We start from the raw sequence: 25,994 nt of genomic DNA on the forward strand, positions 1-25,994 counted from the left end.
GATGGTAAGGATAGTCTTGGAACAGGCTTGAGATCCTGGCTCAGTGATAGACTTACTGGGTATTACCGCAAATCACTGAGTCTTTTATCCCCAGTTCTTCCTGTTCTCGTGGGGATAATGGTTCGTAGGTCCTGCTTTTTCTATTTAGAGCGTTGGTAGTGTGTGGAAAGGACCTACTGTATGTTGGATAGCGCCTGGCACAAAAGGACAGCCAGCAATCAGTAAGTGAGATTTAAGAGCCTGATCCCAGTATTGACAACAGTGTCCTAAAAATTACAAGTTTGGGTGAGAAAAGTCGGAATTTTAGTTCTGTCTTCTGGGTTTTGAACCTTAAGAGTATGTGTTTGAGTCCTATTTCCAGACTTAGTTTTGTGAGCAGGGATCTTTAAAACTCGCCAGAAGAATGAGATTCTCATGTGATCGGACCCTCGGCAGCTAGGAACTGAAGGAAAAAAAGCCCTGAATTTCACAAGACTTGCTCTAAGTCATGATTTGGCACTCTTGGTAATCTGCTTTCAAGAGGTAGACTCTCTGAAAAGATGTGGTCCCCTTGTAAAGGGCCCATCTGCAGATTAGATGGGAGGGAAGCTGGCAAAGCTTCCAGACCACTAGCCTCCCTAGGCCTGTCATAGAGCAAAACAGGAGAGGAGATCATGTTTTCTTCGATATGAAAATGCAGTAATACAATGACAAATGTTAGCCGTAGGCCTTGTGAATTTGCACTGATAGAAACTAATTTTAACTGGTTTTTCTTTCTTTCTTTCTTTTTTTTTTGGAAACTGCCGCCTTTTTCTGTCTTTCTGTTGCCCCAAAACACTATTTTAAGAATATTTATGACACATGGTATCATAACAGCTGAAAATATGAGTCTTTGCAAGTATAGCATAGCATCCCTAGGTACTGTTATTCCCTTTTTGCTGGGGGCAAACAAAGCCAGAAAGAAGTCAAAGCCCAGGTCTCCGAAAGGACTTTGAATTTAGGTGCCCGCACGCTCACCCCTCATACATGCCGCAAGTGCTGCTTGTGCGCATGCCAAGCACTGTCCTTCCATTGGCAGGGGAGAGCAACTTGACGTTTACTTCACGTTTATGCATGCACAAGCGCCGTAAGGTATTTCTCTTCATCTGTTCCCTGCCATGGTCCGTGGGGTGTGGGCTGGCTTCCGTCTCTTCCCGCCCCAGGAGGGTGCCTCAGTGGAGCTGCAGAAGCAGCTCCTTGGTCCAATGAGTCCCAGGTTCCTCTTTGCGAAGGGGAAACCCTTTGAGAGGAGTTAAGACGGCCCTTCCCCCTGAAGCATGAGGTGGTGAGGTGCTCTCCTCAGAGTTAGGGGATGTATGGGTTTGAATCCTCGCAGGTTTAGGAGAACATGTGGCTTGTGCCTCCCACAGCCTCAGTGAATGCCCAAGTCACTTTGGTACTGGATGAAATAGCACTGCCTTTGTAAAAGGATGAAATGACTTTTGCTTCCAACTGGAAAGGGAACAAATGTGAATGCCTTGGTTTAGATGATGACTGCTGATCTAGCATAAGCAGCAATATACAGCTCAGAGAGGTCCAGGTCCTTGAAGAGGGAGGAATCGCAGGCTGAGTTGTAAATGTAATTTGGTAACTTGCGCTACAGAAGGACTTCATAGCGATAGCCTGTCTTGAGAGAGATGATGTACACTATGTTTTTCTCTCCAATTTCAGACCTGTGGGGGGACTTGTAGCTGTAGACAGTGTTCTTGTATTAGTTTTTCCTGTGTTTTGAAATGGCAGTGTTATGGTGAGTGTTTTGTGATATCAGTTTAGAACAATAAAGAGTCAGAGTTAAAAATAGTTCCTCAGATAACTGTTCTTCTTTATGTTTACTTTGTAATACATTGAAAGCACATCCTCCGATGATTTGTTTATTTTAGGTAATGATGACAAAAATTCTAGATTCTAGGATTTTTGTTCATTTTTAAAAAGGATTATATAACTCTCACAAACTTGCCAAAGCTGAAACCTGGATGTGATCTCAGTATACACAGCAGAGGATCTAACTGATAGAACCAACCAGAGATACCAAGAGGAGGCTTGCTGATTTGCAGATTTTTTCTTCCTATTTTTTTCTCCTGATTTATAGTTTTAGTCATTAAAAATGCCTGATTTTTGTAAAGAATCAGATTATTCGATGTTTGGAATGGACAAAACATAAATATTGGTTTAAAAGTCCCTTATAATTTAGGACAGTTGAAGATGAGAGCTCTTCACAGAGGATGTTCATGGATTACCGAGTTAACGAAGCCACAGCATTGTGCTAAGATATGACAGTCTTAAACAGCTGTTTATGAGACTTTGAGTCTGTGCAGACCTGCCAATGTTCCTTTTCCACAGCTTTTGTGGAAGTTCTTGATTAGCAGATTACCTATTTTTTTAATGTTCAAGGACTGAGGAATAAGATGGGGGAAATCTGCTGAAGCATCTCTATACCTTGCACCTGACAAATATTACCCGTTATGCACTCGTTTGGCTGTAGACTGCCATGAGATTTCAGTACGAGACAGGCGGGGAACTGGTGAGTTTATAGTCATCCTGGTCAGCATCTCAGTTTGCCTCTGTGGAGGAAAGATTTGCAGCATATTGAAAACTTGTAAGCCATTTCCGTCTGGGATGCTTAGTTGGGCGTGTGAGTTGGGAAATTCACCTAGGAAACTTGAAGTGCTTTGCAGACATCGATGAACTTATTGACTGAGTGGACAAGGTGAGGTACAGAGTAGGTAAAAAGCTAGAAGGCCTTGTTAATGCTATCTTCTGTGCAGCTCCATGGCTGGCAATGACAGTTCTCATAGTAATGGCATTTCCTAGCCTTTAAGCTATCAACTCTCAGCAGGGCTGAATAAAACACAGGTAAAACGCTCATGCCAGTATTTCTTGTTCCATGGTTTGAACTGTACTTGGATCTGTCAGCGCCAAACACTTTTTATTTAAAAAAAAAAAAAATACTGTTATGGGACACCTTTCTGAGCTTCAGTGGTAGAACTAGGAAAAAGCCACGTGCCTCTAGTTACCACTTGCCTTTACTGATCCACACATGCTCTTGATTCTCCTTGAAATCAAGAGCAGGTGTGCTTCAGAAATTCTTGAATGAAAAGTACCTGTGTAAAAAAGAGACGTTGCTGGTGCAGGGTCGGGTGAGTTGTAGTGAGTAGTCTGCTGAGGGCTTAATTGTACAGGTCCATTATGATTAAATCTGTTGCTTCTAAGAAAAGTTATTATGGGAAAATAGGTGTTAAAATAATTATGCTTCCATTCAACTTGCTAATATGAGTGACTTTGTCTTGGACCACATAATTGCACCTATTTAGCTTAGCAAAATGAAAGCTAATGTGGTGAACTGATGCCTTTTTTTTTTTCCTATTTGTCATCTAGTAACTTTGATTACCTTAAGTGTGAGGGAAAGAATGGGCATCAATGGGAAGGACTTATGATTTCGCTAGCCATCAGGATGGTGCGGCAGGGAACAGTATGATGTCAGAAGCAATGCATGCTGTCATTACTGATTCCTGTCAGTTTACTTTATCTGGTGGGGTACAGTGAGTCAGGAGATTCGAGCTGTGCACGTCATAACTTGCAGTGAAAGAACGTAGTAGAAATCAATAGTAGAACAAGAGTGGTAGAGCTCTGCTTCAAAACAGAACTGTACTGAGTTAGTAGACTAAACCTGAATCTCACAAGATAATTTCTTATAGCCTAGGAGGAAGTGTTTTGCTCTGTCTAAGCTGTACCCCCTGCAGTATTTCAGGCTGATTCCCTCTGCCTATCCCACCAAATGGACATGGTCAGAGGGAGAGGTGATTAAGTCAGGTTACATGTGGAAGTGAATGATGATTTGAACTCATGATAGTACCGATTAGGGTACTTAGCTGGCAATTTTGAGCGGCTGCTATTGAAAGGAAGCTGTTGTTCATGTGAACCTGATAAAACAATGAAAAGAAGGGAGGAAAAAAAATTAAGGGTTAGAAGTAGTACTATAAAATTGCTAGAGGTTTGAGGTTGGAGACCATATTCCTGTCTCTCCCATTGTTAATTAGCTTAGTCCAGGTAAGAAATGGAATGTGCAGTTGTTTAATTGCAAAAGTACTAATTTTCAAGCCTTAAATAATACAGTTTGGGCAAAAAATAGAGTTCTCAGTTCTCAAAAGTATTCAAGTTCTGCTTGGGATTTTTCTTTTTTAAATCAAAAAATTTAAAAGATTTGGTGAGTTTTTTCTGATTGTGTAGGGTTTTATTTGGAAGAGGACTGCCAAGTGCCCTTCCAATGGCAGAAGACCAAAATCTGTGGTGTTTCTATGTCCGTGAAAAGTTAGTTCCTCTTGCCAGAGAATACTTGGACTTTAGCTCCTGTATGAGTCATTGTAGCTGTGATGATTGACGTGTCCCAGAGCAATGCAAGGCACTGATGTTTGGGCACGACTCACCCATTGTGCTGACTTGTCTGTGCCTTTGCTGGGTATGTATGGGGCTTATTGTTGCAGGGTGAGCTGAGAAACTGGGAAGTTCAGGAGCTCCCAAGGACAGACCAGTTCTTCTTGCCAAGAGATCCACAGGCCAGTAAAGCGAGACTCTGCTGGCTTCCTCCCATGCTGACTAATAGGCTGGTAGGCACATCCAGCTGTATGTGTGGGCCCAATGGCCAAGAGTGCTGCTGTTGTACCTGCATTGCCTCTACAGATAAACAGGACCCTAAGGAAGCATGCTGGGCAGCAAATTCTGTTGTACTGCCCTAGAAAAGTGTTTTTTGTTTTCTGACCTCCCACCCAGAGTCCTGTGTAAATTAGGTGTTCTTGATTTTTCTCTTGTTTGTTTTCTCATCTGGAAGTCGGCATAGTTGTTCTTTGGCATCTCAAGAGAGATGAAGCTCACACAATGATCCTACTCCTCTTTTTCATTTTTGGGGGCATATCTCAGGCTGGTTTGGCTTCTAATATACAGTGATTCCTGTAAGGATTAGCAGCAGTGTGGTAAGAGTGCAGCTGGCACTGAGATATGTTTCAGTGATGGAGTGCAGAGCAATTTGCAAAGGGGAATCACAAATGGTGTTGGTGTTATCCGTGACCTATTTGCAGTTGAAAGAAATAGAGGCTTCACATCTTTCAGTCTGAAGTCAGAGGGGCGGAGCAAAACTTAGAGGTTGCTTTTCATTAAACTTAAGAATTTATATTTGTAACTTTAAATTTATAGTATTTTTTTCTCTTCAGATCATCTCCCTCATTCAGCATGAAAAGAGAACAACAAAGAGCTCTAGTATATTCTATTTGGCTGCTATTCAAAAATGAATTAACAGTTTATGAAAATAAATTATTTGAACATGCTAACTGTGGAAAAATATGAGATACTAAATTTAGGAGAATATGGAGTTACTCCTTTTACCATTGTGGTTGTCACTAGTATGAAAAAGAATAAATGTGGCAATGACTCTTAAATAGGTGACAAAGAACTTAACTGATGAATGGCAAATCAAAGATACCTTTTTATCGTTCTCTTTCTTTTTTTTAAGGCTTGGGATGATGTAGGGCTCCTTTTCAAAGCCAGTGAATTTTTAATAGCTTCCCTTTTATCAAAGAGAATTTTTGACATGGGATTCACAGATGAATCTGGCGTATAGCAACATTGCTTTAGAAAGGCTATTTATCTCTTGCCATTAGAGGTAATCTGCAGGGGCTAATTAGTGCTTTAACACAGCCACCACATCTTTGACTGCAGGAGGAAGGAGTGTTGGCTCTGGGCTATGACTAGGCAGAGGCCAGTGGAAGTGAGTGAGGCTGGATACAGTGGGGGGCAAACGGTGGGAGGGCGTCTGGGATCTGAAGAAGAGGATCTCCAAAGAGCACTTGTAGACAGCGTGCACAGTGATCTTAAGCTGAAGGGGAGACAAAATGGGCGGGCAGAATGGACTAGATGATAACACCCTGCATTATTCTGAGGAGAAGGAAAAGGATAATTGGAAATAATAGCTGTGAGGCAGATCAGGATATGGGCTCTCTCACTCTTAACTGATTTTCCCTCAGTTTGCTTATTTACATCCATTATTTACATTTATTTATATATCATTATGACTGCACAGTTAAATGGGTGATCTTATAGGGGTTGTGCTTGTACCATGGCTGCAGCTGAGTGCTCAGGTCCTGTTAGGTGTTATGTGAGATTATATCCCACTATCGTGGCATGTTGTTGTTTCAAGTCTTTTTATGTTTCCTGCATCTGAGAGTCTTTGTGTGGTCTTGAGGTTATTTGAGTCTGTTCAGTTTTCATGTTAGCCTTGTAGATTAAAAGCTCTGTGGATTTCTTAAAAAAAAAAAAAAATCTATTTTCAGACCTTTAGAAAACAAACTTTAGTTCATTAATGAAAACTATAATGAGAAAGGGATGTCCTGAGTGCCATTGTCACCTTCCAAGACTGAATATGTATCTTACTTTTTATGCAGGTTTCACTTAATGTATCCCGAACAATTGCAAATCCAGGAAACTTCCCCAGACTTCGTATCGTAGATCAGTGCCTTGATTGGGGTGTGGAGAATGAGGCTTTTTTTTTTTTTTTTTTTACTTACTTTTTTATCTTCACCAATCTGTCTTGTACAGAAAGAAATACAGCTTTCACTAGGGAGGCTGAGGCTCTGATACAGTTTGAACTAGTGGTTGTGGCACTTTTTTGGAAGCTGTGGGTTGGATTTGTCCCCTCTTGGGCTGAAGTTTCCTCCTTTGTACTCTAAGCGCTCTGGGATGGTATCCAAGGGAGGGCTCCTTTCAAGGAGAACAGGGAGCTCTGCTGAGTTCTGTGAAACAGATAAGAGATTTCCAAGGGAAAAGTTAAACCTCTGCTGCCTTCCCCCTGTGCTGAACACAAGGCAGGGCTTCAAGCTCGTCTCTTTTCCTGAGAATATCCTACTAGCTGCTTGGCTCCAGCCTCTCCCTGTCCTTGAAACCAATTTTTGTCTCCCCATCTTGACATCTGTGCAAAGCAGAGATAAAATGTAATTCCTACAGCACTTTAAATCTATAAACACATAAATCCTTTTTGGGATATAACCTGAAATTAACTGGCAGTGTTAACATGCCAGTAACATGTTTGTAAAGGCAGTGAATTAGTATAAGGAATGTGAATTAGTATAAGGAATAAACATTTGCATCTTGGAGTAGCTACTTGTGAAGTGTGCCACAGCTGCCTCTATAAAGAGTGAAGCAGGGAATGTTACAGGAGGAAATACCCTAGGTACATGGTTAAAGGCTAGACTGAAGGAATTTTCAGGGAAAGGGAGGCACATCTGCAATAGCTCCAGCAACAAAATTGTATCCCTGTTCCAAAAATGGGTAGAACCTCTGGAGAAAAGTGCACCAAAGGTTCTAGCATGGAAAAGATAATATTTTGTTTCCACTGGTCTCACAATTAGAAAAAGCTGGAACTGTTTTGGCTGAAACCTGCTAAGCCAGGCACCTTGCATAGGTTAGCTTCATTGCTGGCCAACCTGAATGGCTAAAGTTTGACAAAGTAATAAGCGACTGAAAAGCAAGTCTAATCAGAAGCATCAAGCAAGTGTAGTAATGACTAATGATATCTGCCTGTAATAATAATCATGTAGTAATAATATTCCTGTGTATTTTTCTATGAGCGGTTCCAAGCCCCAGGTATAATAAAACCTGCAGCAGTAATTCGAGTTGAGCTTGCCTCTTTGATAATGTCTATATGGACAGGTATTAAGCTTTTGCTTTTTGTGTGTTTTGAAGTGATGTACTAAACAATTCTATACTGATGAAAAATTGAATTTGGGGAGGGAGGGGGAAAAAGAGGGGTTCTGCAAGCCTTTGCAGTTTCCAGTTGCTATGGAGACCTTCCTTCTGTGTTTCAGCAAAGATGCCTTATCTGGTGGTTGGCTGAGGGGCTACTTAGATAGCAGTGTTACGTTTTTAAAAAAGAGGACCTGGAAAAAAATAACTATTTACAGTCTGGAAATGATTTATACTTGTAATGTGAGTAAGTGCCTGATACTATGGTGATGCTATATACTAAAGCGTTCCTAAAAATATATGCTGGGGAGGTGGTCAAGGGACATCCCAGGTTTGCTCTTGAGGAATAAAGATGACTGCTTCCCTTGCCACATATGCATATAAGTAAGCTTCTTTCTTCTTTCCAGTATTCCTTTTCTTGTCTTGACTTTAATACCTCTGGGTATGTGTACCGGATGGAAATGAGAATCAGATACTAGAATTTTGATTAGGTTTTGTAGAAATATATCTGTTCCAATGGTGGTAAACTGAACAGAACTTTGCAATTGCTGTGCAGAGTGGATGTTCACCTATGCGGAACGCGGTCTTGCAGGCTTTACTGCTTTCTCTTTCTTTCTAGAACGTATACAGACTCTTGCTCTGTTATGCTGCTCATTTAAATTTCCATATGTTTCTTCAGCAGATGCTTTATGAAAGCTAAAATCCTGAAAGGCTTTTGAATGCTTGCGCGTGATTTTGGCATGAATCAGCTGCAAAGCTGGCTTAAGCAGAGACTCTCTGTAATGAATTGGCAGGTGCTGCAGCTCTAGCATAGCCAATATACTTCTGCCACTGCAGGGACTGCTGATGTAAGAATAGGGGAATGATCATGGCAAGATAACAGTAGTATCTGCTAATCCCTGCAGATGGGGTTTCCATTTTAGACTGTAGCAGCTGGATACGAGTTGGAGCACACCCTCGCTTGGTGCAAAGTCTGGAGCTGAACTGGAGTTGAAGGTAGTTGGCGCTTGCTGTCAGGGTACTTGGTCTTTTAGGAAGTTGAGCCAAAAATACCATACCCTTGAAATGTAATCCTGGAACATTCTCGTTAAGGTCAGCTGGGTATTAGCAGATGGATCCACCTTTCCTCAAAAAATCTCTGTTCTCTACTGCTTAGCATTTCACCTGGTCTTATGTTAAAGACACTTCTAGTGCTTGGGTCCGACTCAGAGTTGTTAATCACCAGATGAATGAGAACATCAGAGCACTGTAATCAGATCCCTCAAAAATGAAAATATATCTTTTATTTTTCTTAAGCTTTACAGTATTTTTAGAGCTTTTTTTTTTTGGTCTGTTAAGTATTGTGCCTGTGTGTGTGTGTGTCTTGCCCAATCAACTTTTCTGTGTTCTACCTTGTTGTCATGACGTGTAATGTAGCCGCTTACCATCTTTAACGTACATAATGTCTAATCAGAAAATCATTGCTGCTTTGTCATTTTTGTTTCCAGTTTAACTGATCGCTATTCAGAGTGAAACTGATTGATACCAGTCATTTTACTGTCTGCAGTCCCCATGTGATGACGTCAATGCCAGCTATGAACCAGAGCTGTTTAACTAAGTAACTAGATGTCATGTTTTGCTTTCCACTGTGAGTGACATTAGATGAAATGCCAGTGGATGTATATTTCACTGCCTTGTCACTGACTACTCTGACCTTAAATGTAAGTTTAAGTAAAGATTTTGTATTGGATATTATAGGCAGTAAATCGTTATTTCCGCCATTTACTTTTGCAAAATTTCTTACTTTTGGAAGACACAAAAATACACAAACACAACATTTGATTTAATTGTTGTGTCTTCACTGGATTAGCAGGCAAAACAGCTTTTCAATAAACAGTAGAGTTAGCTTTACAGTAAGAGCTTTTAAGCTCTACAGGATCATGGTTGTAGCACACTACCCCAAGAAGTTCTATTGAGGAGTTCCTTTCCCAGAACTGCTGAGTTAGCCCTGACTGTCTGTGGTATATATTGATATATATGTATGTATACATACACACATTTATGTATATGTACATATCGTTATATATGTACAATATGTGTCCATTGTATATATTGGTATGTATATTATGTGTTGGTGTATATATAATACATTTTGGAGTCAGGTGAGGCAGGAAACCTCAGGACTGTTATAATTTCATACCACAGAAACTTTTTGTTTTGCAAAGCTGAGTGCTTGTGTTTTCTGCATTTACATGCAGGTGGTAAGTGGATCTTGATTCTTTCAAAGCAGGTCAGTTATTGCATTATGGAATCTGTTTATATCAATAAATGAACCCAAGCAGCTAGCTTGAAAGGCCCCAGCAGCCATTTATATCATCTGTTTGGCAAGGGAGGGGACATAGACATTTTCTGGTATTGTTCTGATCTTTATGCTGGAGGTATGTGACTGACTGGCAGTACTTGGGAAGAAATTTAAATGGTGCTGGTTCTCATTTATTGGCTTGTTAACAAGCAGGCACCATGAACGTTGAAATGAGTTTTTATTCTCTTCTGTTCAGCCTTCCTTCATCATTAATTTTTTATTTGTAGGTCACCATAAATTATATGTTGTTGGAAAAGGTAAGTCTGCCACTTATTGGAAACTTTCTTCAAGATCTAGGAAATTGTGTAAGTTTCTCCCACTCAGGAAGGTTGCTGTTAAGTTTTTAGGAACTGACAAATCCAGTAGCCCAATAGAGCTGAGGCTGCTGCAGTTCCGTGTTCCCAGGTCAGTAGTGAAGCTGAGCATGTATTTCCAATAAACAGACAGACGCGTGTACCCCCCCCCCATACATGTATGTACATGGTTGGTCACACAGATCGACACAGACAGAAAACACAGCACTCCAACACAAACAGCACTGATGGCTGCCTCCTCTTCCCTTCCCTGGCTGATCAGGATGAAAGCCCATCAGTGGAATATAAATATATATATATATATATAGGTATGTATGTGTGTATATATATATAGGTATGTGTGTGTATATATGTATATAATATGAGTCTCTTGAAAAACTGGCCTTAGACACCCAGTCTATCCAGTAGCTGGCTCCTGGATGCTCTAGTCCTGCAGTTGTCCCATGCGCGTGCGCACACACACACACACACACACACGCATGCACATGTGCGCAAGTGGGTCCCTGGCAGCTAGTCCAGAATTATGACCTTACCAGTAGCTGACCCCCAGCCCCCACAGTCTCTCCATAACTGGCTTGGACCTCCTTGTCCTTCCAGCAGCCAACTCACAGACCTGCTGGTCTCTGTAGTATCTGTTCCAGACTTCTGACTGCTCCGAACCTCTTATCTTACTCACCTAGTCTAGGCTAGTCTGGCTTGATGTTTGCTAGTGATTGCACGCTGATGTTTGCACCCACACAGTATGCATGCCCTCTGGTCTCTCGGATGCATGGGCCCCTATGATCCTGGGTCTGACTCACGTTGCTGGCACGTACACCTCCATATACTCACATGCACACAGAACAGAGTCTCCTTACCTAAGAAGATGGTTAGAAGTGGAGTTTAATGAGTAGACAGGACAGACTGCTGATCAGGCTCGGGGCATGGCCAAATAAGCCCCCTTGAACCTTCTCTTTCCCCACCTTTGGTCTTTCCCCTAAACATCCCATAATAAGTCTTATACAATCCCCACATGCCCAGGATGTGCCCCTTACCCTCTCGGCAGTAACTCCCTTGGTCTGTAAGGTGACCCAGAGAGCCTCCTCCACTGCCTCATGGTGACAGGGGCCCGGGGGGCTGGGGGCTCCCAGCGGCAGCCCTGGGGCCAAGTCGGGGGCTCCATCTCCCTGAGTATGTTACTGGGGCTCCCCTGCCTGCCCTCGTGCTCCACACTCCTTCGTGTTTGTGGAGACGAGCCTGTTATCGTGTTACCAGACATAAGCTACAGATGGATCGTCTCTTTGATAGTTTGGGTCTGATGAAACTGTAAGCAGATCATATATGGTAGTTCGTACCTGTACCAGTGGGAATACCCGTGTGAACTGTTTGGCGGATAAAAACAAAACTGTATTTTATACACATCCTTTCGTTAAAGAAAAACTTCCACATGATCAAAATACTGCTTTGTTTTGTTTTGTTTTTTTACTGCTGTACTACTTTGGATTTTTTTTTTCCTCCACTTATCACAGAATTTGTAAATGACTGTGCGTTTTTTAGGTGTGCAATGCAGGTGATGTGTGAGGTAATAGTTGAACTGGAAGCCCAAAGAGTATGGGCTTCTCTGTGTTATGTTTCCTGTGCTTGGTATCTCAGTACGTGACAGGAAAAGAGTTCTGAAAATGTTCTGAGAGTGAGCCAGGTGCTGACAGAAATACCTGTGAAATAATTATTGTATTGTACCTCTTTCCACCTTGTAGTTGATTGAATGCTATCTCTGTAGCAAGTGCAGTTACTTGCTTTCCTAAGAGTACTGTGACATGTAAGCCTTTTTTTTATTTTTAGCATCTTTAAATTAGATTTAGCAGCTGGAAGCAAGGATGAAACCTGTTGCTTGTAGCCAGCCAGCTTCCATAGAAACACTGCAATAAGGAGAATATCCTGGAGTGGAAGACTGGCATGAGAGGAAATCATGTAATCTATCACAGCAAGACATTAGATCAGCCAGACAATGCAAATGGCAATTATGGTAGGAACAAAAGCAGTAGCAAAACTGAACTGGTGATGGCAGGGGACGCTTTAATTGCGTTATCCTCTGCTCATGGACTTTTGCTGTCATTGGGTATTGCTGTGGACTGCTGCCATTTTAAATGCTTTATTGCTTATGATATTAATCATTGCAATTCACGTTATTCTCTGTCATTAATAGTTTGGCTTACTTCCTGACAAATGCGGTCCTTCCTTCTATTCTGCCAATTCCCTGGGGGGAAAAAAATGTAATTTTAGGGGGACAGAAACTCCGTTTTTGGTCTGTTTTTTTTCACCACCTTTGACTCGCTCTTGTTGTGTCAGAGAACTCAGCAATTTCTTCCAGAAGACTGATTAAAATAAGAGAAGAAGATATGATCTTGTTTTTTCTGTCACCTCTTGTATCTCTGTGTATCCTTTTTCGCTTGGCTTCTTGTACAAACTCCAGCAGGCCTTATTTTTGTTGTGTATCTGTACTGCTTGTGCCATAACTGGATCATTTCTCTGATGCCTTAGAACAAACAACAAAGTGAGTAATACAAGGGCCTTACATGTATTTTCCACTGCTAGTGCCTGAAATGATTTGAAAAAATAGAGACTATCAAAGTAGGGTGGGTTTTTTTTGTTTTTTGGTTTTTTTTTTAGATTTTGGTATCTATTTTTAAGAAGTATCTGGAACAAGAGAGGGTGGTCTGGTTTACCGTCTCTATTGTATTAGGCTGTTTCTCCTTTCTAGCCTTTTCAGAGGAGCATAGTCCCCTTTGAGACTATGTCAGTCTAAATCACATGCTGCATTGGGCAGCATTTAAACAGCTTTTAGTTTAAATACTCTGCTGCAACTTTCAGCCTGGCTCCAGTTTGGATAAGGCACAGCCTGTCTTCTCTATTACAGGTTGCTTTTGTCCCAGAGGGTTGCCTATTCCTGCAATATCTAAAACCCTCTTCTCAACACCACCACCTCATTCATGCACTGAGACTCCAGATCTCTTCCTGCATCTCAGACTTAGCATATGGAAGTGGCATTCTCTTAAAGATGGTGGTTGTGGAAGTCCTGGACTTCAGTATCCTGCCTGGTCACCTGAATTTAGCTTCCAGAATGTCCTTCCAACACCTTCCTGTGTTTCTGGTGGAAGTAAGTGCTGCAGCCCTTGACCCTTCCCCTGTTCTTCTCTATGAGCTGTCTGGAGATCCCATGTGGTCCCCTGTCTTTGCACTTGAGAGTCAAGTTCTCATGCAGTCCACTCAGATGTCTCAAAGCCAGCTAGCTCTGTGCCTAGTATGGCAATATCCCACCTCCGCTGCTTCCTGTCCTCTACTGCTGGAGCATCCGGTGTGCAAGAGGACACTGATGTCAAGCACTGCAGTGGGTTTTCTCCTCCTGCCCAGATGGACCTGAGACTTCTGTCATAAGCACAACAAGCTGCCACAGTGGAGGTGAGACTATGCTGCAGTGTCCCTGTAGGCCTCATGTGGGATCTTTTTATTTTTCTTGGCTGTTCTGCTTTACCCGTTCTCACCTCAAGAGAGTGAGGCTTTTATCTCAGGGCCAGGAACTCCTTGCACTGTACACACACGTACAAGACCTGCCCTGCATAGGTCATCACACCTGCCGTGCTCTGTGCAGTAAACAGCATAGCCCTGTCCGTTTCTGGACTTTGACCTGCACCTTGAGCTTAATATATGTTAGTTCTCGAAAACTTTTTTTAGTGTAGCATGCCTTTTGCTTCAGTGATTAAGATTACTCTTCTCCTACTGTTACTCTGCCCTAACGATGCAGTGAGATCTGGCTTGTGTGTGTGGAGAGCAAGCTGATCTGTACTTTTGCCAGAGCAGGCTCCCAGTGCACGCTTATTGCCCCTGTTCCCTACGCTCCTCTGGTTACTCAGCTCCTGCCTTCTGTCGTCTCCTCTGTACGGGCGTGCTGGGCCCCCTCGTCAGGATCCAGACACCACCTCTCTTCCCATTACACCCTCTCATATCCACAAGCAGCAAATGCTCACAGCACCCTCAGCAATCCATGGCAGGCAGCCACTACCAAAAAAAAGGTGCAAACCCCAAGCTTACCAGTCTCACCTGCCTTCCTACTGTTCTTCCTCCTGCCTCTCCTGGGCAAAACTGCTGTGCAGCCTGCCTTGTTTGATTGGTCCTTGTTTGCTACAGAGAGATGAGCATTTATGCCATTTTGCTTGGAGCACACAAATAGCCTGTGATGGCTGGACGCAACATCCGTCTATTCTTTGCAAATACGTCCACAAGATTCTGCAAAACTTGTGAAGGTTTAGTTAGGGACACTAAGCATATATGTACAGTAATGTTGTGTATACGACTGCTAATCATCAGGAAGTTATAGCAGGATGTTGCTACCTATGCTTCTCTTTAACACGTCCATAGTCTTTTTGGAGCACATATTTAAAAAAGGCACAGTTAGTCCTTATTCTGTCCACTTCCACCCAAACACTGATGCCTTAATAGAAAAAGGGAACATTGCAAGGAACATCATGTACAGGTCAGCAGAATTACTATAATACTTACAGAAAAAAGCTGCAGAACTCAATAGCATATTACAGAATGTTCTTTCACTTCGTTTACAATAATCTTTATCTATTATCCTTATTTTTATCCAGTACAGATCTCTAGTGTTCATGCTAGATTTGGCTAAGTTCAGCATTCCAGGTTTGCGATTTCATTAGGCAGAAGAAATAAATTGTCACCTCATTAAAAGTTTTCTAACTTTTTTTCTAACAGGACTCTGTAATAGGACAGAAGACGCATTCTTTTGCTTTCTTAGCTTTGTACAATGGGGTTAGCTAAAAGAAATGGATCTAATTAGAGGAGACACTGAAGCATGCATGCAGTTGGCAAAGACTGATACTGCTTGTGGTACCAGCTTCTGGAGACCTATTTTGATTGTTCTCTGCATTTCTGAAAGTAAAAATGCACTTCAGGTCCCAAAGGAGCTGGAAAATACTGAACTGCTATTTGGAGTCTATTTCTCCAATAATGCATTAGAACATAGCGTGGACAGATCCAAATAAGCAGCCATTTCACAATTCTTTACTTGCTGGGGCTAATCCAGTAGCCAGAGGCTGGTTACTTTGCACCTAAAAATACAGATCACAAGGTCAAAGACGTTTTTGTGTGGCAGTGCCTAAAATGAATAAATTGTATGTAGTAATATATAGGAAAGGCAAATAGAGTATAACAAGCCTTAGAGGCTCTGGTATTTATATATGTTGCTAACAAGAGATCTTTTCTTCTTTTAACACCATGTAGAGAACTATCAAAGATGGTGACTACTTGCATAGCAGTGTAATAATAATATTATGATCATATGTATCTTAACATCATTGATGAAGTCTTGTAACAATTTTACACATTTTACATGATTTTCAGAGTGTGGATAGCTGAGAATCTTGATCTGAAAGAAAATGTCTTTGATCTTCAGGTGGGTAGAGAGAGACTTGGCTCAGATCTGCTATGAGATGAATTGGGCTACTTGCAGGCTGCCTCCAGGGCTTCCCTGTGGATTCAGAGACAGACTTTGGGTTTGCTTCCATCTTTTGTCAAAGCCATCTTTAGAGATGGGGTAGTCATGTCTATCCAATAATACCAGTCTAGAAGAATGAGACCTCTCCTTTTTTTAAATGTTGAAAACTCGCTCTGTGAGGAATTTTTGTGCTGTATATTCAGCTCTAGTGAGAAACAGGTATTCTCTGAGACCTGTGTAACAGTTTTTGGGAGAAATGACTGTCTTATTTTGCTGCCGGGTAGAAAAAACATGTAAACCCAAGGAATAAAAATAGCCCAAACATGAAGTGATTCTATACATATCATAAAGCAAGGACATGGCTGTGTGCCCTGTGTTTTGGGACCTCAGGTGGCCAAAATGCTATTGCATTTCCATATATTTTCGATCACTAGCACAGAGTACAGAATGATCTTTAGGTAGCAGCAGTTCTTCAAATATTTTTTTTCTTCTTTTCCATGAATAGAATTTCTGAAATGTCTTCATTTTATTTTAGACACGTGTTTAGCTTGTGTTTAGCTTTGCCACTAACTTGCCCTTGCATGTTGAATAAAAACCTGCTTTTGCTGTATAACAACGAAATTTATTCTGCGACAGTCATCTTTTAAAAGTAGATTTTCTGGGAGAGATAGCAAATTGTTCCAAAAGGCCAGCCTTCCTGTTAAAACGTTTAAAAAAAAAAAAAAAAAAAAAAAAAGGTGCAGTATCCAGCATTGTGCACATTTTTGCTTTGCTAAAGAGTAGCTGAGATTAGTTACCTACGATGTATCTGTCAAATCTAAGAGCAAAGCTCTTGTCTAATGTCCTTTTTCATTCTGGCAATATACTAGCTAATTACAAATTATCATTTGTAAGCACTGTTTAGACACAAACTTGCATCAGTTTACATAATCTGCTTTAAATGATCACTTTTATTTGGTGTCAGCAGCTGCATTCATACTAAATGAAATTAATGTTGAAATGGTCTTTTGCACCTGATAAGGGAGTACTAGCTGGCCTTGGACAGGGTGACACTTCAACTGGTGCATCCTGGAAACAAGCATACTGGCAGTGTGCTGAGGTTTTCTGGTGTCTAGCCTTATTAAATGAAAGGGGCTTTAGCTACTTAGTTTAATCTGGTAGTACAATCCCTTCTCTTGGGCCTTGATACTTTTATCATGAAACTTCTTTAACATCTTTAATGTCACACAGATATAAAAACCGAAATGAAAGGAAGTTGCTCTGTTGCCTGCCGCTGCGTATTTCTTTTACATGTGTTGTCCAGTACCTTATGTGCTTTAACCTTTGTGATGCTAAGGGCCTTCCATTTGCAATGTCTCCTGTCTTTCACCCAAGCTGCCCTGGCAGTACTTCTCTCTTCTTGTTCTCCTCTGGTGGTTCCTGAGCTGTTACTCTCATGACCTTGCACTTGCAAACCCCAATACTGCTGTTAAGATGGGTTCCCGTGAGAAGAGGTGGCCATCAGCGTGACAATCGTCCCTTCTTTCCCTTGCCTTCTCCTAACCCTTGTTTTGTAACTTTTAGCTTAACTTTTAGGGAAAGGCAAGTCTTAGTGAATGCCAAAGTAGACAGTAGGTATTTAAATATCTGATAAGCATTTCCCAATCATATGCAAACACAAAGCTTAGCAACTAGTGAGCATGCAGCCGTGGCACCTGATCAGGCCAGGTAGGACTAATAGTGTTGTAAGTGGGAAAACCAATAGGGGATTTGAGTGGGTCCAGAGGAAAAGTATGTCTTACTAGGGAAAAGCATGGAGGAAATCATCTTCGTCTTCACCATCATCACCCGCTCAAGTGGCGAGGACAGCCAGGGAAGGATGCTCATCTTGGGACCTCATCGCTTTTCCTCCTGCTCACCCTTTGGGGAGCTTTTTTTCCCCCCTTTCCCTTCTCTCTCTCTTTTTCTCCTTTGTTTTCATCCTTTATTTTCAAGACTAACACATGATGTTATGTCTGTAATCCTACTTGGAGTGTTAGTGGTGGTGTCTAGTGCTTCTTTGAACGCCGTTCTGGCACATAGAGGATGGCCTGATTTCTGCCTTTCTTACGCAATGCCTATCTACATACGCTATTCAGAAAGCCAAGAAAAGTGGTAAGTGTGGTCACTTGCTGAAAACCCAGCAGGCAATGTTATGAGATCTGGAATTATTTTCACTGTCCCTGCTCTGCTCACTCAGGCACAGCAGGGGAGAAAAGTATCCTCTGCTTTCAGGAGCATCTTGTATGTTCTGGTAGTTGGTAACAGAAAGGTGCTGAAATCTCCCTGTAGTTGTCAGTGCACACAGCACTCACGTGGCAGTTTTTGTACCTTAGGATCCCCCTGGCGACGTCAAACAAAATCAGTGTTTCTGAGCAGTGATGGTTCCTGTGCTGTGCTTGACAGACCTCTTTTTTTTTTTTTTTTCCTTTCTCAAAGACCCCATTTATTACTGAGAGCACAGAGAGAGATTTCTGTGCTCCATCATGTAAGAAGCTAAGTCCTATCCAAGGCAACCAGTGATGCAGAAAGAGCAGTGTTATAGGGAGGTACAGAGAGATAGGTGTTGGTAATGTTTTAGCAGGAAAGAGGGAGGGTCCTTTGTTTTGTCTGAAGAAGAAATACTTTGATTTACTATCGGCTGCTTTGATTTACTATTGGCTATTAGCGTGAATCAGTGTCTCGGTAAACAAAGCTGCTGGCCACCCTATTTTATGGGATGTTGTACTAGGTTGTATGTTGTTGCAGGTGTTGATCTGGTTTTAGTTCAGGATAAGGGCCTTGGTTGCTTTTCATGAAGATTTTCATAAGAAGATTTATAGAGAAGTGGGAGTGACCAGAGCAAAATGTTTTCAAATTAGGATAGAAAAGATGCTTAGACGTCATAAATGTAACTTTAGAAAGGAATAACCTTTCATTTGGTTACTGGCGGCTAACAAGGAGAGTAGCCTGTGTTTGTTGTAACAACTAAGTTCAGAATTGTTGGCAAATCTGAGTCTTACTTTGTAGATCCAGCTTGGACCTCAAAACAGTAAAAACGAAGTATGCAAATTTGTTTTGATTTTCCTTGAACGGACAAGCAGATGTTAGGAAGCTCAGTATGATTCCTGGGGTAACGGGAATGCTCGGGGGGATCTATGTGGATGCAAGGTAGAGGGGAGGTATGCTGAATAGTTTGCATAGATCAGCCTTCGCATCCCAGTGCGTGAAGCCATGGATGTGATTTATGCTAAAGAAACAAGGACTCGGGCTCATCATGACTGTTTCTTGGGCCATGGTAAACCAAATCTTTGTGGCATATTGCAGTACTAAAAAGGGCTGACTTTGCGAGATTCTTTTTTTCCCAGCAAATTAATAAGTACATATGGCAAGATGTTATTTTGCCAGGTGCAGAGTGAAGAACGTGAGAGATTTCCCTAATATATTTGATTGTTATATGTCCCCCTGTGTGTGTTTAATGTATTTTTTGGTAAAGATCACAAAGGGGTAAATCAGTTCTGTCTGCAGGAAGCCAGATACTCCAGATGATTCTCCCACTGCACCAAACAAACAGTGCAATTACCCGGGGGTTTTACCTCCACCTGCTCTGATTGTAGGCTGTGTGATACTGTGTGGAGGCAAGTGCAGCGATAATCCGAGTACAGAAAATTAAGTTTAAATATGTGTGAGTAGAGATTTTTAGGTAAATATACTGGAAAGTGCTTATGTAAATAGCAAAGTACTATCATTCCATCAGAATGAATGGGCGAACTATGTATACGTTGCTGTATAGTGCGACGTCTCTCTGAGTGACAGAATTATTAGTGCCACAAAAATTTACTTTGAAGATTACTTAGTCTTCATATTTGTCATAAACTCAGCTTTATTTTGCATTTTGTTTACTTGCATTTCAATAAATGTAAGAAATATCCTACTGGGTTTTGTGTTAATCCAGAAAAAAGAGAGCCTTTGTAGATAGACATACAGATCAAAGAATACTTAAATACAATTCTCATGACCAGGAGAGGTCTGCCTGTACGCCTGAAAGCTTGTCTCTTTCTCCCCTCACCTTTTGCAATTGGCTTAATAAGATACTACCTCCTGTAACATTCTTGCTTCTCTTATTGTCTTGCGTAAACTGTTGTTCTCGTGGTTGTTTGTTATTCTGAAATGCTAGCATAAAGCAAGATTAGATTCTTCTGTTTCTCCTCTGAAGAGATACAAAGCTTGCATGTATAGAGCAATTCCGTGAAACATGCATGAGCAGTCCAATATAGCTTGAGTACTGACTGTTGAAAATACGTTGAAACCTATGGGCTCAAATAGGGGAAAAAATGAGAATGAATAAGTAAATTGAATTCATAATGTCTGTAAACAAACCTCTTTGCTGAAAGAGGCTACATCCAGAGAAATTTCTTTTACCCACTAGTATCTATTATAGCCAGCAAAACCAGCATGAAAACAGTCTTTGTAAATCTTTTTTTTTTAGCGTGATACAGAATTATTATAAGCAAAAAATAACCCTTAAGACTATTTATGTGGCTAAGAGGAGGAGGCTTGCATTTTTTTTTAATGTTTGTTCTGTTTCCCAGCAACATGAAATGGGTAAGTTATCTTTTTATCATTAGTTAAGTTTAAAAAAAAAAAGTTAGAATAGAGGAAAGGGAATAATTTTAGTGCCAGTTGCATTGAATTACAGTTTTCATGTATTTTCAGAGCAGTGTGAGTCCAGTAATTATGTTATGAGTATTTGTCTAATTGCTATTTCCTTCAAACATAACGATCTAATCGGGCAGTGTCTTCTAGTTCTTCTGGTAGACCACGGGGAGGACCACTGGGGTATGTCAGCGCTGATCATGCCATGCAGAGTTTAGGGGATGGGAGGGATGAATTGCTGTCACAGGAGGAGTCCGCTGGCAGCTTGGATTAGGTCCTTTGCTGCAGAAAGCATTAAGTGCAAGATTAAAAATGATGAAACGTCATATAGATTAGTCACATGCTCTGAGTTTGTGCCTCTGGGAGGCTGAAGCTGTACTTTCATACCCCTATTTGAATATGAACTTTGCATATGTAATACACATGTAGGGGATAATCTCTTCCCCTCTTCCTTTTTCTCTTGGTATTTGAGAGGAAAGAACTGTCTCCCTCTTTCTTGGGTTACTCTTATTTATTGACCTGACCAAAGGGTTGGAAGAGTAGAGGAAGAACTGTAAATCTCCTTCTCTTCATTCAGTTATTCATAACGGGGAGAACTAGAGATGATGTTTCAGTCCTCTTCTCCCCATCACTGCTTGTGTCATCATCTCAGCAGGGCTGAGAAGGGAGTAAGGTAGTTTTGTGCTCATATTAGTCTAAGTAAACACTGGGACAGCTGAATTCTTTGATGGTGGCCTGTTGGAAGGATGAAAAGTGGCTTCATGTCTCAGTTTTGCATTTTGTTTTAGTTCTAACTTTTCTAAGTAAGGAGAGTCACATTATAAATAAACTTATGTGTCCTACAGAGACTCCATCACCCAGCAAAGGAAAGCTGGATATGAAATATTTTGCAACTATTTCATAAATCAGGCAGCCTGGGATCACTGGAATGACGTAAAAGGGTACATAGGAAAGCTTCCCAATTATGTCTGCTCGTTTCAAAGGAGGGAAAACAGTCTTGTTAGTGTATGGCATTATAAAATTTGTTTTTAATGTCCATTTTCTTTGTTGGAGTAGCATTATCAGGTTGCATTAAAAACATACAGCTATGGAAGAGTAGTGCCTACCACTGATGCTTGTATATGAACACACAGATGTTCACGTTCTGAGCCCACAGATTTGTTTTCAGGAACAAAAGATGTTTAAGAACATCCTGGGAACATGAGGAATGATTAGCATCATCTGTTGAATACCAGGGACGTTTGTGGTATACGTTTTCAAAGCATCCCAGCCCTATACTGGAACCTCCAGTTTGGCAGATAAGGTAGCAATTTTCACACTGAGTTGGATTTAGATATTCTACTGATATCCCAATGTTTGAGAATTAGGTACTTTTCCACAGTCATATTATTCACATTGTGTCTCAAGGACAAGACCGTTATTACCTATTTCTTCCATAGTGTGCGACACACACCAGAAACGCTTTGGATTTATAGCCACTAAGGCTATACAAAGGAAAAGGCTAAAATATAGCGGGTGTTGTGTCTGCCCACACATTTTTTTTCTTAGCGTGTTTCTTAATTTCACTCCATCTTCACATTCTAGCGTTTCCCTCACAGTCTTGCATTAATTTTTGCAGACTGCTTTTACTTTATGGGTACTATGCTCAAGCCCAAATATTTAAAGTGTAAACAGCTGAGGTGCAATAAAGTAGGCAGTGGTACTGAATGCAATTCTGTTTAACCTTTAACATACAACACCTGAGAAGTAATTTGCTGCCAGAGTGGGCAAAAATATAAAAGTGAAGTGGCTGAAAATGAAATAACATCATTTGAAAAGAGGAAAGCAGGGTATAGCTTGTAGGTGAAAAATAACTGTCTTACTTTGTTTGCTGTTTGTTTACTGAAAATGGATATTGCAGATATGTAGTATGTTGCCTATATATTACCATACATTTCCTCAGCCATTCTGTGATTCTGTATACACATATATAACGTGTATAGCTACAAAGTAGGAACCCAAATTAAGGTTTTCTTAGTAAGGACTTAATTTTTTTTATTTCTTTTAAATGATTACAAGTAAATACCAAATACAGATACACAAGTTCTTCTTTAGAATAACACAGCTGCAGTTATCAAAAGGCTCAGAAAAGCCAAAATATATATATATTTAAATTAGGTTATTCAAAAAAGAATGTTCAATGTATGTTGAAATTTAAATTTATTTTAATATCTTTCAGATTGCTGGACTTTAGGTGTTTAGTTGTTGAAAAAAATATATTTATACTGTTCCATACTGTTCCTGTAGTTCCATTTTGCAGAAATTCTCTGTACTTTTATGTACATTTTTCTCCAGCACATCTCACTGATCAGGTTTAGTGAGAGTCTTCTATTCAAATAAAGCCCAAATCTCAAAGCAAAACTTTATGTTGATGCTACATGGGTATCCTGGTTAAGTTGGGTATAAAACCCAATCATGTGTGCACATTTTTCTCCCAGAACCGTTAATCCAAACATTGAGTTTAACTGTAATTCTTAAATTTGACCTATTTGGGTTTTATTTTTTGACCCAGTTGCAGAGTTTTCATGTTCTTTGTGCTTTGGTTTGGCAAGGAAAGTTATTCCTTCAGTGAGAAGTAAACAACGATTGCTTCCATCTTGGTCTTTGCATGCAATTATTAAATGCTTGCTGTGATAGTTAAAAAACTAAGAGCTTTCACTTGACAAACTTTGTTGATCATGTCAGGAAGTTTTGCTCATAAATACTGGAAGCAACAGAAGTGTTGGGGAATCTAAATTTCAGAGCTAGCCCAAAGCAAGAATTCACAAGTCTTTTGAGGCAGGTTTCTAGGTAAATGGTGGTTTGATTAACGTCCCAGCGCTGATATTTACCCTAGCCAAGTTGTTCTGTCCTCACTGGTTTGCAGCTTGTATTAAAAACAAAAGTGGGTGGTGATCTCAGTTGCCTATAAATTATGCCAGTTAGGGAAATTCTGCTTTACAGGCTCACAGTCCAAGTCTGAAAGTCATATAAGTATCAGCTGTTGGGGGTTGACAGAGTTTCAGTTATCAGTTATTTATTTCTGAAGTGCCGTGCTAGAGATACTGATACAGCTCGGAAACCCAGTAGTTTAAAATTAGCCTTCCACTGGAGGGAGTGCTGTCTACGCCTTCCCTTCTGCCTGTAATGGAGAAGTAAGAGGTCACGTCTCTGTCGATGTCATCTCCCTTAGAGTCCAGCAGCAGTTCAGGCTGCTGGCAGAGGTGGGGGCGGGTGGTAAGTAGAATGGCTCAAAATGCAAAGGGAGAAATCAAATGAGATTAGAAGAGAAATCCTTGCTGGACTGGCAGCAAGAGTGAGCTGTATCCAGAGTCAACTTTAAGGACAGGCAAAATACAAGCTGCCTTCCTTAGCAGAATGTAAGGCTGGCGGAAGAGGATAAACATGGAACACTGTTATTTGGGAGAAATAATTATTTTCTATTGAGTATTGTTTGTATGCAAGATAAATGTAATATGACTAATTTTTGAAGTCTTTTGCTAGGTTACAAAGTTAATAAACAGGAAGCAGTTTGCAGCTGGAGCCCATAAAGCTTCTATTACCTTTAGGATCAAGTGCCTCTTAGTAGAGGAAACTTGAGAGAAATGTGCCTGATGGAGCAGAGAATGGAACTTGATGGTTTCCTGTGCCCCAGATAACATCCACAGAAGCTGGAAACTTTCTCCACAGGAGTATTCTCCTTCTTTCTCTTAGGCTTCTCCAGGGAGATCATGTGGATGAAAGGCTTTCATTCTTAGTAGTTAAGTGATAAGAAACCTAAAGAAAATTGGGCAGTCCTGTCTCCTACCTTCATGTAATTGTCTTACAACCATCTAGATATCTTAGAACTTAGTGAGGGATGTTGTAAGAAGGTATGACTTCTAGCAGAAATCTGAAGTGATAATACCAGCTCTTTTCGCTGGGAAACTTTTTATCATCAGCTGGAGCTTGTGAATGCCCAAAATGCTATGATAAATATTGCATTCCCATTACCAGCTAGTTTTTCCCTGTGTAGGAGCAGATAATTGAATCAAACCCTGTGTGTTCAGAGTGCTGTTTTATATAAAAAATAAGGCATTTTAGAGCTTTACCAAGTCTGTTGCCTCCCTAGAAAAGAAAGAATCGAAGAGCAGCAGTTTCAGTTAATCTCTAAACTGGATTGATTACCCTTCTAAAGAAGTGTAGCAAAACTGTTTAAACGCCTGCAGGACTTCCAGAGTCTACAGATATCCCTCTTCAAGGTTATCTGCTTTTTCTTCCACAGTAAAATGCCAGGCATCAGCAATTTTTCTCCCGTGTGAGCAGTGGTACCTAGTACACTACTGATAGCACAAGCAGAACTGACATTGAGCTTGTCGGAGTGACCATACAGCCTTCAAAGAGAACCAGTTGTGATTGCTCTCAAGAAACCCTTGGTCTCTCTTCAGGCAGAGCGGAGGTGATCATTTTTGATGTACTGTCACCACAGTAGCTGCTGCCAGTGGATTGTATAGGCAGGTGTTGACCTTTAATGACTGTCATCAAATTGCATGGCATAGTCCTAGGCAATATTGCAACAGGAGTCAATGCCTTATCAGTACCATGTTCCCACCACTACTACTGCCAATGGAGATAAACGTGTGACTGTGTAAGAGCAGGAGAATTACCCCCAAAGGAACCTGTTATGAGGAAAGTAAATAAAGGTTTTGCCACTTAGAAGCAGCAATATCCCAGCTCTGCTTTTTTTTATTTATTTGTTTTTCGGGTGATGCCTCTATTTTGCATCTTGCCTTCTACTGCTTTTGGAGTACTGTGCTTGTATTTTCTCTTTATCTCATATTGTATAAATGCAGTTACAGGAGAAAGAAGAATAAGACAAAAACAAACAAATGGAAAAAGCTGGGTATGTACAATCTGGTAAGAACAATATAATATTTGGTATAATTGCTAGAGACAGTATTACTCCCAGGCATGCTCATAGCATATTTTTGTAGTTGGGAGAACTACAAATATTTAAAATGTTTACGGTCGTGAAGGAAGGGAGGCCTTCATAGAGACAGCAGTGTTACAGACAGGCTTTTAAAAAATGTACTTTTCTGGAAAATAGTGATTTTAATGAATACCACAGTCCCCAGCTCAGTGTTTACTCCAGCTGTTTTAAAAGTTCCAATGAAGACCTTCAGTTAACCATGTGAAGAAAATAAAGCCCGTTTTCAGTGTTCAAGTAGGATTCACTTAAGTCCTCTGCACGTACCAGAAACAGTAATAGATATCAGGTGCTTGTATATAAACTGAATAATGTGAGTTGGAGGTTCTGATGAGCATGTTTACAGCTCATCTTGATTGGAATCGGGCAGCCTCGGGGAAGTTGTGAGTTCATGTGATTGATCAGATGCATCCTGTAGTGCTCAGCAATACAGCCCCTGCCTCCCTTACCTTCCAAGAAACTTTT

At 40.8% G+C, this 25,994-nt stretch overlaps 1 protein-coding gene across 5 annotated transcripts in view; it reads left to right on the forward strand.

Annotated features, from left to right (window-relative positions):
- The window catches only part of GPR176 (G protein-coupled receptor 176), a 40,575-nt gene that overhangs the window by 2,087 nt on the left and 12,494 nt on the right, over positions 1-25,994 (forward strand). The window lies entirely within an intron of this gene.

The sequence above is a fragment of the Struthio camelus genome, chromosome 5 (genome assembly GCF_040807025.1).
Source record: "Struthio camelus isolate bStrCam1 chromosome 5, bStrCam1.hap1, whole genome shotgun sequence".
Taxonomy (NCBI): Eukaryota; Metazoa; Chordata; class Aves; order Struthioniformes; family Struthionidae; genus Struthio; species Struthio camelus.